This window comes from Peromyscus eremicus, chromosome 9 (genome assembly GCF_949786415.1).
Source record: "Peromyscus eremicus chromosome 9, PerEre_H2_v1, whole genome shotgun sequence".
NCBI lineage: Eukaryota > Metazoa > Chordata > Mammalia > Rodentia > Cricetidae > Peromyscus > Peromyscus eremicus.
Window position 1 is genome coordinate 109,347,532 of NC_081425.1, and position 15,386 is coordinate 109,362,917.

General features: G+C 38.9%; 1 protein-coding gene across 2 annotated transcripts in view; it reads left to right on the forward strand.

Annotated features, from left to right (window-relative positions):
- Positions 1 to 15,386, forward strand: part of Fhit (fragile histidine triad diadenosine triphosphatase) — a 1,519,797-nt gene that overhangs the window by 309,795 nt on the left and 1,194,616 nt on the right. The window lies entirely within an intron of this gene.

Below are 15,386 nucleotides of genomic sequence, written 5' to 3' on the forward strand. Positions count from 1 at the left end.
ACCTGTTCCAAATGCAGAAGTAGTGTGTGCCAGCAACGAAGGGATAAATGGTAATTGCCAGAAAGGAAAGAGGAAAAGTGTGATAGTGCCTCCTCTTTACACCTGCATCTGAAGTGTGCCAAAGGTGTCCAGTCCTTCAGCTACCGGCCAGATGGGGTGCTTGAGCATTTTACGTGTGGCATGAATGAACTGGTGTGTTCTGTATGTGTGAAGTACATATCAGATTTATGATACTTATTAGAGAAAAGAATTTAATATATATAGTTAATTTTTGTTGATTACACATTGAAGTGTTGGTTTTCATGTCTTGAGCACTAAAAATTCATGTTTTTCTTAATTTTTTCATGCCACCAGTATGTGTTTGATAATTATGTATATACTTTGTACTATATTTCTATTAAAATTATTTTAAATTTTATTTGCATATGTCAAATATTTAAATTCATTACACATACAAATTATGTGTAATAGATTATTACATACTAATTAATACTTTCAGTTAATTACACTGTAAATATACTATCATTTCTTCCCTTTTGGCTAAGATAAAATATGAATGTTTATGTCACAAACTATATGTAGTTTTTAAAATTACATAATATTTTTTATGTTGATATACCTTCATTGGTTAATCTAATTTCATATATTGAAAACTTAAGTTATTATTTTTCCTTATTTGTAGGGGACACAGTCTGAAATTCCCTAGTGGATACTTCAAACCACAGATATACCAAGTCCTATATTTACTGTTTAATCATATGTATAGACATATGATTAAGTTTAATTTGTAAATTAGGCATAGTAGGAGATTTGCAAAATAATAAAATACAGTGATTATAGTAATACACTACAATAAAAGTTCTGTAAATACACTCTCTCAAAAGATTTTACTGTACTAATTCATACTTCTTGTGATGATATGAGATGACTCATTGTTCTATAATGAGCTACTGAAATGAGATAAATGGCATAGACATTGTAATATAGCATTAAACTACGACTTAAAGTTTTCTTGAGCAGAAGCATTGCAATTATACAACATTTGATCCAATAATCAAGGTTACTAATGCACAATAGCATATACAGTATGGATACATTGTACAACATTATTTGTATCTCAGGTGGGATTGAGTTATGATGATATTACATGTGTTCATGATGTTCAGAAAAGTACATAATTTAAAACTCATTTACTTCTAGAACTTTGTATTTAATATTTTTGGTGGATGGAGTTGACAACAAATAACTGAAACCACAGAAGTCAAAAGCTTGGATGAGGGGTAACGACTGTACAAACCACACTGAGCACATTTGTTAAAATATATTTGGGCTTATACTTAAATATGTTCTTAGAATTTATTTCTGCAAGCTAATTGTTTGCAGTCTACCCTTTCTTATAGGTAGAATGGCTACATAGTAATGATAGAGTAGTTGCTTGTAGGTGGATGTTAAAGAGATAAGTACAAAGGAGGTAAGTACTGACTGTTAGGAACTACTTGGTTTTCTCCAGTAGAAATAAGTGACACACCAGACTGAGGAACTATTAGACAGTTTACTGAGTGAAATATTAACAGTGAAATGAGTAGAGCTAAAAGAACTGGAGAAGATGATGCAGCACCTATGGAAAATCTGAATGGGCAAACTGAGAATGCAATTACCTACACCCAGCGAAAGCCCTGGTGAGGAACTAGAAGAGCGGCCATGAGGACCTTTAAAACAAGGACATTTCCCAAAACCTACAGCTGTACAATGGGATAAGGGTCAGGGGTGGGAGGTGAGCACCCTAACCTCTGTCCTCCATCCTCTGCTGCCTCTCACCATATCTTAGCTCAACAGGAGGAAAGCATGGGAGTGGAGTTCATGAAGTCATGTAAAATCTGGGTGTTGTGGGACATGTAGTTGACACTTAAGCCAGTGAGTTCACACCCAGCCTGAGCTCATTCTGAAAGCTCTGTCTCAAAAACAAAGGTAAATTTCTATAGAGAAAAATGTAAAATGGGCATGAAGAGAGGAGTGAAGGAAAGTGAGTGGCAGCTCTGAATTTGTCCTCTGGTCTAGGGCACTTACCCTGCCCAGCTTTGTTTTGTGTACTTGTAAAGCGCATGTGTAATTATGCTGCCTTCCGAACGTGTGACAGAAGAAAACAGAGAAGAACTCTTAGCACAATGATATTTTCTCACTTGTGTTCACCAGTGGCTTACTGGGTGGACCAATATCAACTTTGTACCACGATGCCCACTTACCACTCCTTAGTGAATCATCATCAAAGTGTACTCATATTTCAGCTTGAATAGCTCTGCACACCATGGTGAGGCAGCCATTTGTGTTCCAAATTATGCATATCAAACTCTAATATTCTGGTTTAAAAAAAATCCATGCGATTTTTCACATAGTTGGATAATTGGCCACATGCTGTTGGCTATGCTCAAAAATGGTCATTTAAGTATCCTTTTATTATTTTTGGCATCTACTGGGAAATTTAAATAGCCACTGCCAATGTGATTTCTATATGGTTTTTGTTTTTTATTTTAATGCTGGAATTGATCAGAATTTAATAAAATCACTGAGTTGTCAGCTTTATCAAGCTCTGCTGGGAATAAACCCGTAAAAACAAGCCTTAAGCCCCCAAGCAAATACTTCTGCATAAGTCAGGGACTTTCACAAGTGCTCCCTAGGAAGTGCAGTTGGATTCACATTGAGTTCATTTACAAGCAGAGCTGAAAGAGCTAGCAGCTTTGGAAAAGATTTTAAACCTTCATTTTTCTTTATTTCTTTCCCTTACAGGTCTATACTAAAAATAAGTGTTAACATTCAGGAGTAAGGGATTCTGAAATGCCCTTTATTAGTTCCTGTGCAGAATAATGAGTAGCGCAATGTGTAAATGAATGGAGTCATCCTTACCTTACCAGTGGTTTCTTTCACCTTCTGGAGTTTCACATACTCTCAGCCATCAATTGTCTACAAATGTGAAATCTGAAATTCTAGAAGCAGACACTTTGTAGGTTTTTAAACTGTGCATTGTTCTAAGTGCTATAATGAAAACTCTATGTCACTTAAGATACCAATCACCCGTTTGTGCAGTGAATCCATATTTTATATGCTACTTCCTGTTGAGTCACTTAGGAGCTGTCTCAGTTATCAGATCCACTGGGGAGTGCTTTTGGTGTTTTGTTCAAGTAACCTTTAATTTTATTTACAGTCATCTGAAAGCATAAGACAGGTGATGTGTCAATATACATATGACAAGAAAAAGCCATAAAATGGTTCTCTGTCAAGTGAGAAAGGAATCTAGAAGAAACCACAATGTATATGAACTGTTTTGTCTTAAGTTTCAGGCATTCACTAACATTTTGAAACATGTCCAAAGGGTAGACTGCTGTAAATCAAATGAATGACTGTCCTTAAGTTACCAGACTCTTCTAGGGTATACAATTATCAGATTAATAAAGTATCAACTAAGAGAAACACATTATATTTACTAATTATCATAAAGCTCCAGTTAACATTTAAGCTTCTGCAGATTATGTCTCTTCATCTTCTCACCAGCCCTGTAGACAGGTAGCTGCTTCCTCCAATGAGGACACAGAGGCTCCAGAATGCACCAAGCACTTTCAGTGTGGTGTTCATTGTATTGTGAGCACAGGGTGGAAATACACATTTGCCTCCAGAGTCTGAGTTCTTAGCTGCTGTACTCTGCCATTTCTTTCTTAGTATTTTGTAGTTAATTGGGAGTGTAAGGAAATTGGTAAGAAATAAGAATTCAGGCAAGTCTGTGCAGAGTAGTGAGACATGGGTTATTCCAGGAAGTTATCTGTACATTGCAAACAAGTTCCTTGACTTATTTCTGGAACACACTGTGTGTGTGTGCGCGCGTGTGTGTGTGTGTGTGTGCGTGTGTGTGTGTGTGTGTGTGTGTGTGTGTATGTGTGTGTGTATGTATGTTTCTTTGTTTCTGTGTTTGGGTACACATCCTCTATTCTTGTATATGGAAGCCAGACATCTTGTTTCTTGATCTATGGTAATTCATGCCAGAGGCTCATCAATTAGGTTAGGCTAGATGGCAATAAGCCCCAGGAATCCACCTATCTTTATCTCCATGGTACGGAGATTACAAGTCCATACTACCATGCCTGACTTTCTTAATGTAGGTTCTGGGGATCCAACCCATGTCCCCATGTTGGCACAGCAGATACTTTACCAGTAGCTATTTTCCCAGCCTTTTACTTCTTGAAAACACCTTCTTAATAGATCTCAATATTAAATTCACTGTGATAGCTGAGCTAAATGAGTTTTACAATCAATGAAGCAAGAAGTTTACCAAGTACTCAGTTAACATTGATAGATTTTGATTTTTAACAACCAAATGTTATTCAAGAATGTACCTTATACCTGCTGCATCATGTGCTGAGAGGCATCTCTAATTGTATATTTATTGACTATGAAAGGATGCAAAATGGAGTCCACGATTGTAATTAACTGTTCCTCCTCTGGCATTTCATTGCTGGCTTCAGAAGTGATAGCTGGTGGCAGTCACCTGTCAGAATTGTTTTCTAAAGATTGCAAGATGGAGAAACGCTAAGTTTGTCCTGGTAATTGAAGAGGAGAGCCTGGAAAGAAATGGAAATGTGTTGTTTTAACTTTGGCACAGTGGCTGCACCCAATCTGCTGCTATCTCAGCCAGCATTTGCAACTTTGCAGTTACTGGCCTGCTTCTCCAGCAGCGGACTGGCTGCTCAGGCCACAGCCAGGCGGGAATTCTGCTCGTGCATGTGCTGGCCCTGCCGCTCACTGCTGCTAAAGGTAGCTTTAACCAAATCTCTATGGCTCTATTTATAAATAAGGCTCAAGATTCAAAGACTATGATAAAAATTCAGAGGCTGAGTAGCAACTCATTAACCCTCTTTTCCTGTTGGCATTCATGGAAGACCCATGCTTCTGCTTTGCCAAACCACACAAAGCTTTGCCACTCCAAACTCCACTCTGCTACTTCCTGTGTCTCTCTATCTCTCCTGGATGACCTCTGGTGCTCTATGATTACTTTCTGTCAAATAGTTGCTAATGCAGCCTCCTGGCCCAAGGTTAATTTTTATTTAATTAATCCAAATGCAAACTCAGGGTTCACAGTGTGATCAAATATCCTCCAACATTTTCCCTTTTTGGTCTAAATAGAAAGGAAAGGTTTTAACTCTAACACAGTAAAACTATATACAACAAGAATAATTATCAAGTAAGGATTGCATTCACCATGTCCAGTCCATTTGTATTTGGCAAATTCAGAGAAAATACTCTATTATCTATCCTATCTTGTTGAGTCTAAAGTTTTGTACCTAATTCACTTTCTATTCTAACTTGTATTACCAACCCAAAACTATCTTCTTAGACCTCAAAAATTTTCTTAGATAAACAATTTAAACTTTTATGTCTCTCAACCTTATACTTTTATATCACTTTTGGGAATTTCTTTTCTGAATTTCATAACAAAGAAAACTATAACTATAACTATCTCATCTTCAACTCCATCAGAGACCCAAGAAGGATAAATATTGCCTGAATAAACAGGAAGTTCAGAGCAAGCAACTTCTAAAACTATAGAAATGATAGAGACATTTGGCTACCTGGACAGTCATCCAAGGTTCCTCTGCAACATTGGGGCATCCATCTTTGGTCTAGAATATCTGGCAGACTTTTATATGAAGCAGGAATCTTGAAGGACTGTCCCACCTTGTCTTGACAAAGTTTGGCAGTCTTTTTCCTTCATGTCCTACTTGTCCAGTTTGTAGATTATACTGTCAGCAGTCGAGCCAAGGGCCATTTCTTGTCCAAATGGCTAGCTTTGCCACAATGAAAGAAAATGCCATATGAAGGTTCTTTGATGCATAATTTCCTCCCCCTACTTATTCTCTCTGTCTGTCAGCCTCAACTATCCCTCTACGGCCTAGCTATTGGCTGTACAGCTTTTTATTAGAACAATCAGGTGCCTTAGGCAGATAAAGTGAGACAAGTATAACATATCTTTACATAGTTTAAGTAATATTCCACAACATAAACAAATGTAACACATCACTATTCCACAGTATCCCTGATGTATCTAGGCTGGTTTAATTCAGCAATTCCTTTTACAATCCCATGTCTCTCAGCAGCTGCCATTTACTCACCATCATTTAAAATTCAAAGTCAACAAAGCACCATACAGGATCCAGATTCCCTGAGTATTTCCCATCTTTACATGACTTATTTTTTTCTGTTACTTTCCTCCTTCTTTAAAGACTTTACTAATTATTTTTAAACTACTTATTGTTTCCTATGACTGTCTATACCCATTTTATTTTCTTTCTTAAGCACCTACACACACTGTAACCTGTTTAAAGGATTTTTGGTCTGAACCTGTTTTACTGTGCATCTGACCACATGAGCCAAACTTTAAACTACTAAGCACCAGCTAGGCCCTTCACCCCCTCCTCAGGTCTGTGAGAGCTGAGCCTTAAGCCTACAGGACTGGCCTAGCCATACCTTTAACTGGGAGCTGTGTTTAACCTCTGAAGTTCTAGGAAGTTGGTGCCTGCACTGTGGCAGGTGTTTTTACTTAGCATACTGTTTCTACTTAGCATGCCCACTGCTCAAGTGCTCTGCTGAACAGCAGCACCTCTTAAAGGAGCTGTATCTCCCCCCACCCAGCTTTCTCAGGCCTTGTGTGGAAATTTGGTCCCCATGTTGGATGCCAAAAAATGGGTAATGAATAACATGTTGATAACATGGCCAGATAACCTGAGCTTCTAGCATTTGTAAATTGCACTTTTAAGCAGATAACAGGACAATTTAAACTTAAAAAGAAAAAGAAAGAAATCATTAACTTCAACTCATGCAATTTTTTTTTAAAATGTAGAAGCAATGGCTTTCTCTTAGAAGCAGACACCTCCAAGACACTGTATTACTTTACCTGAAGTAGTTTCTGGGGATTCTCCATGAGTCCGAAGAGGTAAAGATATGAAGGTCAAGGATAATGGGTCCCCATCCAATACCAGACTACTTTGCCAAGCACCTGGGGCTCATTTTTGTTTCTCTGTTATGATAAAAGCCAGAGAGAAATCATGTGCTTTTAACAGTTTCTGTATCAGGTGCCTACATGGAAGGATGAGTTGAGAGGCCAATTTATCCAGCAAATGTGCCCCTGCAAGTCAGGAATAATTACCTCCCTTGACATCTGAGGAGCCTTTACCACATCCCAGTGGGTTATCTGTGGATAGTCATTCCAAGCCATTCTCAGAGACCCCACCATAGCAGGTGAGCTTATTTATTTATTTCCACTTTAAGAACTTCACCTCTGCAGAATTCCTTTTAAGGCTGGCTTCCTGCATAACGAATGGAGATGCAAACCGTGTTTTATTAGCAGGTATCTCCCTGCTGCAGGCAGCGCCTGGAGAAGTTTGCCTCTGCTTGGTGTGCAAGCCTCATTTATTTTCCTGTGCTTTCTTGGGTGAGCAGAGCCTGGCCAGCTGCATTAATAAATTACCATTATTGCATTGTAATGCCCAGGCATGATCAGGGGCTGAGTTGGGAAAGTTAGTGTTGCTTTGGAACATGTTTCCCCCTTTCTCAAAATATTCCAAGTGGACGTGTGTGTCTTGCTGGCTCTACAGCACACAGGAGTCAGAAGGCAAAGGGGAGTCTGACCAGTTGAGGCATCACTGCTAAGTATAGGGAATGAAGGTTTTACTGTTAAGTGGACTGTTCTGATCTGGAATCTACTGGACAATCCACAGTGTTTATATCTTCTTTTTTTTTTTTTAGAGCATGGGAGGCATTTGACATTCAAAACTACCTGGCATTTGGAAGTCATAAAGTCATTTAAAAAGCTATAATGTCACTAATATACTTACATATATTTTATTTACTTTACACACACTTTCAAAGACTATCTATTCTCAATAGAGAAAATTTTTAATTAAAAATATTTGATTATCTCTCCAAGCCTCCTTAAATTTAGGCCTTACACTTCAGTTCTCTGCCTCCCTCTTGATAACTGGCATAGCATTTGATATAATGAAAAAAATCATTATTGTAATATTTTAAATATTTTTGTATTTACCAGCGCCAATAAATACCACTGCGGCTGGGGCTTTTACCATCAATTCTAGTGGAAAAAAGGAATGAGTCACCACCACATCCATATCGTACACCACAACCAACCTGGAGTATGTGTTAGCATATTGAAATTTTACTTTTACCTCTCAGAAATGTCCTTTGCTTTTCAAATCTCAGAGGGTGTGTATGTGATGCTGGAAATCAAATCCAGGTCTTCTACATTGTAAACAAACCCTCTACCACTGTGCTGTATATTCCAACTTCAAGTCTTTGTGTTTGTTACAGTGTTTCTTGTGACATTTCTCTTCTTGATATTAAAAAAAAAAACAGTTCCTGTATGTTTTAGCATATATTTAGGCACTAAATAAACATCTTGAATGAATGAGTTATTGAATGAGCATGTGTTTATATGGTCTTCCCCCAGAAAATTTGTGTGCGACATTGTATAAACAATTTCAATAACAAAATAAGAAAACTGATGTTTGAGTCTCTGTTTTTCTTGTTCACTCTGACTCAGGAGCCTACATGTAGTGATTGCCTTCTTCTGTCATATATAGCTCAGATTGGCCTTGACAAAGACAACCTTAAACTTCTGAACCTCAAGGTTCCACCACTTGAATTCTGGATCTTCAGCCTTGCACAGCCACACCCAGTGGTTTCACGCAGTGCTGGGGATGGAACCCAGGCCTTTGTGCATGCTAGCAAGCACACTATAGTTTTATAATTACCATCAAGCCATCGTGGTATCATGCCTTTCCCTGCTTGAAAGCCTCCAGTGGCTTCTTCTTGCCCTTCTCATTAGTGCCATTCACATTCCAGATTCTGTGGGTAAAAGCTCTCTGTCCCTGACCAAAGTCCCCCATACCCAGATCGTTCTTCTGCCGGTGGTGGCGTGGTGGCTTGGCCCTGCAGTCTACTTTTGTCCTGGGCCTTAACCTGGTGAGTGATTCAGCTTTGAGCTCTCTTCATCTTTCCTGAGATGATGTGTTTCATGTTGGTCTCACTTGCTTGAGGTGTTATTTCACGGGGAGTTCTTTCCCTCCATACTGCCGCCACCAACCTTGCCGCCACCAGCCAAGACAATGCTTTCCCTTTGTATGCCTTTGAGATAGTTCATCGATAAAGCAGAGTGACATGTGGCTGCTTTCCCTTTCTTGTCAAGTCAGATGAAGTATTAACAGAATTTAGATGGAGATGTCCCACAAGTGTAAGCTTTTCTTCCACAGATTTATCTTGACTGTTTTGATGCTGATGGGCTCTCCTCACATCCCCAGACACCGGTGTTTATTGTAGACAAACACTGTGCTAAGTGGTTGACGTGACTCTGTGACTGTCACCTATTTTATTGACAAAGGCAAGTTCAGTGTTCCTCAGAAGCATGGACCTTTTGAATGGCAGCTAGGGTTTCACTGTAGGCTGTGTGACCTAGATTGTCTGTTGGAAGCACATAGCTATTGACTAGCAATTAGTGGATTAATGCCCAGCAAGTACTTTGAATATTTGAAAACAGCCCTTTTTTTGGCTAAGTGTTGTCCCATTGATCCCTCCACCCTGTCCTGTGCTGTGGAGTTTCTCTGCTGGATGCCTTGTCCCCGGGGATTACATTCAGTCTCCCCCGCACAACGGCCACACCTTTGCAGATAACCCGCAGATTACCACATCTGGATGATCTGTGTGTCGTTTGTTTCTTGCTCACCTGGTAATCAACTCACCACGTTTTATCAAACAAGTAAAACAGCAAAACCCTTGAAACTGGTTGTGCTTTTGCCCTTCCCGTTCTGTAGGAAGTATTTACATCTTTCACCTTTGTCTTTAAGTTTTCTAGTGGAGCTGAATGATGGATGAAACTGAAGACTGTCGTATTTCTTGCCATCCTAAAAATAAGAAGCATAGCATATTCACAGGCAAAGGGCATGTTTCCAAGAAATTTGACTTAGTGCCGTTCTCCAGTGACTTTAACAGTGGGCTCTGTGTCTAGGCAAAGTGTTCCAACCACCAGACCTATGACTGATCTTGCTTGGAAACAATCTACTGTATTTTACTTATATAAGTTTGTATACAAGGAAAATAATGTTGTTTCATAAAAAGAAAACAATCTTTACATAAATAGAAGAGGGAAACTTTAGACAGAAACACAGAAATAAACGAGGCAATGCAGGTCACCAGGTGTTACAGAGGTGTTTTTAAAATACTGCTGAATTTCTGCTTTCTCAATGAATTTTAGAAAGAATAAACAAGAACAGAAACTGAAAGAAATTTATTCTTTTGGTTCAGAGGATCAAATGGCACCAGGACTCTGTGCCTGGGATTTGGGGAACACTGGTGTAGCCTGGTTTGATGTGCTCTCACCTGGAATGCCTTCCTGCTCTTGGTTGTCTGTCCAGATCGTCTTCATCCGTCTCTCTCTCCCTTTATAAACTCCATTTGTTCTTTGACGATTGTATATCTGTATATAATATATGCTGAATTCTCTTACTTTTCACCCTGTTATTTCCTATATATCACTCTAGTTGGCAGTGTGAACCTAGCAGAGTAGAGCCTAAAAATGAGGCAGACTAAAGTTTCAGGCAATAGCCAACTTGATTCAGCATATCAGGCAGTTTGTTCTGTGAGGGTTAGGAAGAATCGCAGGAGCAAGGCGTCCAGTCACAAGGGCAAACTGCACACGGCAGAAGCGTGTTGTCCATGGAGGCATGTGAGCGGCAACAGTGAAGCAAACTCCCTCCTGTCTGTGCACCTAGGGGAGCTGGAAAACACATTCCAAGAACAATCTTGTGTTTTGAAGAAACTGAGGTAAAAAGACTCTTACCTCGTTTTCTTGAAGTTTTCTCACAAGCACTCAGAATTCCCCTTGCACGATTCCATTTGTGAACTGTGTTCCGACAGTTTCCCAGTGCAGGTAACCAAAGATGCTATGAATGGCATGCTGTGCCATGCCTGAAAGCTGAGTGTTTCATAGCCTTTCTCCCTTGCTTCTGGATCCCTCGCTTTCTGTCCCCTCTTCCTTGACGTTCTCCAAGCCTTAGAGTGGGTGATTAATTAAATGTCTTGTTTGGGTTCAAGCCTTCTTTTTCCTTTACTTTCTCAGCCTACACAATCCCTTTCAGGATTCCTGGCATTGCCTACCCTACTCATTGCCCCTCATTATTAATGTTTTAAACTGTCATTTTAATCATTCATCTTGAACTCGTGTTTAAGTTTCTATCTCCACACTGAGAGAGAAGTAGACACTGCACCTATCCCTTCTAGAACTCCACATCTGATAAGAACCCATTAATGCTGAACTGAATGAATTTGAGTCAAGTCAGATCAATGCTATTTCCTCAGTGAGAGATATAATTCACAGAAGTAGTATTTTTTTAATATATGTTTAGGATGCACAGTTTATATCCTTACTTTCTGTCTTCATGGAAATTACATTCTGAAAATTGATGTTGATAATTGATACATATAATATATATTATATAAAAGTACATGTATATTTTATATAAATAATAAATAACATATATGATATACATAATACACAATGGTACACACAATTAACGTATACAGTAACTAATACATATTTTATATAGCAGTAGCAAAGTGCTAGGTAAAGCTATGTGGTATAGGGAAATAGACCAGCATGCATTTATAAGGCATTTTTGCTTCTCTCTCTGAGTGGTCCGTGAATCTTTCTCTAGTGAGGTAACGTCTGGGGGCAGGTCTGCATGAAGTAAAGGAGGGGTGCCTAGGAAGCTGGGGTGACTTCTGGCAAGTGGCACCAGCAAGACCAGAGGATCGGTGCTGACATCTTGCGAGACAGAAGCCAAAGTGGGGAGGAGAAGAAAACAGCTGAGTGGGTAGCTGACAGGGTTGTGTTTTGGAGGGCCTTGCCAGCCATTTTTAAGTGCGATAGAAACCACTGGAAGCCCAGAGGGAAATGAATGATGTGATCTGATTTGTAATTTTAAAATTTTACTTTAGTTCTTGTGTATAGCAAGGACTGAAAGAGACAAGGAGAAGGACAAGCCATTAGTTGTCACTGACTATAAGCCAGCGAAGTGAGCCTGGCTTCAAGCTCCCCCAGGAGAAGGTCAGGCTGCACACAGATCTTGAGGGATAGTCCCTGATATTATGCCTTCTAGTATATTTATTGATGTACAATGCATTCAAAGTAGCATTTATCATGGGCATTTATTTTCATTTTACTATTCTATTTAAGACTTACACTTGAAGTTTATTCTTTTTTGGACTTAAGATGGCACTTAATGATGAATTAGTCAGTGGGAACCAGAGTTCTATCTGGGGCAAGAATGTGTTCCTATGACAAATTTATTTATTTATCTTCTCAAAAGCAGTTGAATTTCTGTATTTACTCCTCAGTGTCTGAAATGTTGTCGGCCTTCTGAATGACTACTGAGGAGGTAGGCTATTTCTGTGTGCTACTCTAATTTTGTATTGCCTTATTTTTAACACCCTCATCTCCACTTCGTATTACAAACTTCATCAGACTGCTGTGTGCTATTATAGCTGTCGTCGCCATGGGGAGAAAATGACTAATGGAAGCTGCTTATTGATATAATAGAGCAGGTTGTGACACTTGGCAAGAATGCTGGAACGATGGGCTCCAGCTGATGTTATGTAAAAATATTCAGTCATGAAATATGCACTTGTGAATGGTTTTTTGAAGATGTGTGCCGAATGCAAATAATTTGTGTTCTAAGGAAGTGTGCAAATTAAAGATGTGTCTGACCAGTTAAGGTTACAGAACAGTGAGAATGATGTGTGGTGAACATCATGGAATATTAAAGATGTGTCTGACCAGTTAAGGTTATAGAACAGTGAGAATGCTGTGTGGTGAGCGTCATGGAATGGCCCTGAGCTTATAGCAACAATACTAAATATTAATTATAATTATTATTAATGCCCATGATCACTAGCAAAGTTAAATGATCTTGCCCTCATCCTACTAAAGAATGAAGGCATCAGTTATTGGGAAATGGATGATGAACCTGTGATAATTTGGGGATTCTTTTAGTATCAAGTATATTGGCAGTGTGAAGGAGAACATTTATCTAGATGTTTTCTTTGGAAATTCAGTTTCCTGTAAATGTTGAGATACATATATACTTTTACCTACCTATTGCATTTTGTTGTCATTTGCCTTAGAAATATTGGCATGTATGTTCATAAGGATCTATGCACAATAAATGTTTATTATGGCATTGCATTTGCAAACCAGCAAATGATTGAAAACAGCGTAAGTGTTCGAGCAGTAGGGGATTCAGTGAGTATGTAATTTTATACCCATGCTTTAGAGTCTCTAGAACAGGGAAACTATCGCAAAGAGTGTAGATATGTAGAACCATCTCTGTGACACTGTTAAAAGTGGATTACAGATACTATTGTTTGTGATCACAGATTTTAAGAATATATAGAGCATGCTTACATATGTGTAGGTTGAAGACTGTACATTGGATCATAACAGCAGTGGAAAACCCATTTCCAGTGCATTTCTATATTTTTACTTCTTTCATATACATATTTCGTTTTTGAAAACTGTTAGGTAAGCAACCGTAAGCACTAATATGTCTGTCCTTTTGTTCTCTGCTGTACAAAGGTCTTTCATTCCTTCTAGGCTGTGTTGTAGCTGTGTTTTGTTCTGAGAATTGTACTTGGTATGAGATTTCATATCTTCTGGTAGGATATCTTTTATTAGGATATGCTTACATTTTTATTGAGGTTGAACCTCCCCTTCCTTCATAATGTTCCTGCAGAATACAGCTCAGCACTTTGTTCCATAATCTCCATGTTTGATGTTCAGAATAACTCTTTAAACACTTGTTTGAAAAAATGGCAAAATTGCCAAACTCACTGGCTGTAACCTTCTAATAGGTGCACTTATGAAAATGCTAGAAATCAAGGACTCTTTTCAACAACAAACAGAAATTAAATGCTAGTAATGGTATGTATTATCAGTGTTTTAAAAAGCCTATCATACCCCAGCTATGTAAACAGCAGTGGTTTGAAATGAACAGCCCAAAGCCGTATCCCTCTCTACTACTGTGTGTGGCACCACAAGGCCCTGAGAACAAAGCTTAAAATTCTGTTAATCACCGTTACAGGAAGAGCTGTGTGGTGATGTTCATAAACCCTAGTGCTCACATTGTGTTCTTAGTTAGGTGGGTGGCAAAAGTCGGGAGAAAAATACACTTGTAAAAAAGTTAAATAACAACTTGTGAATTTCATTCTCTGCTGCTGCTGCCAGAGCAACTCATTACACACAGCTCTGTCCTGAAGCACACTGAGGTGTGTGAACTATGTAGTGTAATCAGAATTTGTTTTCCTGTGGTGGAGACTGAAATTTATGTTTCTTCTAAGCAGCACCTTCCATTCCAGTGCTGTTTTCTAAGGGAGAGGGAAATTTACACGTTGCTGCTTAACAACACCAAAAGCACTAGTTCCTGAGCAGTGAAGGTGAAGTTTACAAGCAGCCATTTGACAGCTGCAACACTGCAACACAGGGGTTTGTTTGTTTTCCTGTTCCCCCACCAGGTATAGTAAAAGTTATAAGGTTAGTGAGAAATCCTTCATTATTAATACTAGCTTATATTGCTGGTGGGGATTCCACAAATGGCTTCTGAACATATCTAAAGAGAGAAATAAAGGAGATGTTATGAGGCAGGAAGTTCTTTCAGGTACATTGAATTTATAATCATCATTAAGAACATGCAAGGATCCTTATTCCTGGCCGTGTGTCCCTACGATCCCACTCTGGCTCCTTGATTCTCTGGAGTACTTCATGTGCATCTCGTTGGATCTCCTGTGGAAGTCCATCCTCCTCCACTTACTGTACAGAGCTTTGCTGACTTCATGACCCTCTTCTTCCATGGACCTTCCCCTTCTGTTCTGTTCTCTCCTCTGAACTTGGGGAGTAGTTACTGTGTGCACACTGAATTAAATGGATGGTTCATAGCCTTAGGACATAATTTCCATTATTATCTTTCACTGCTACCAAAATATTTTAGTAGTGTAGTATTTTCTTGTTATTAGAATTTCAGGATATGTATGCCCCATTTCACTGATTGTATTATTTTAAGCTCCTTGAGGGGAGAGAGCACACTTTAAAATGTCTTATGTTCCCAGTGGGGACTGGCATGTAGCTGTGTAACTGAAACCAAATGACTGCTTAGCCACTCAAGGGAACAGAAAGAAGAAAGTGAAAAGGTGACAGGTAACCCTGTCACACTTGGTCTGCAAAGACACCTCCTACCAAATCCTCTTCTTCCTGAGTGTGGTTTGAATGCATGTCTCCCACCAAG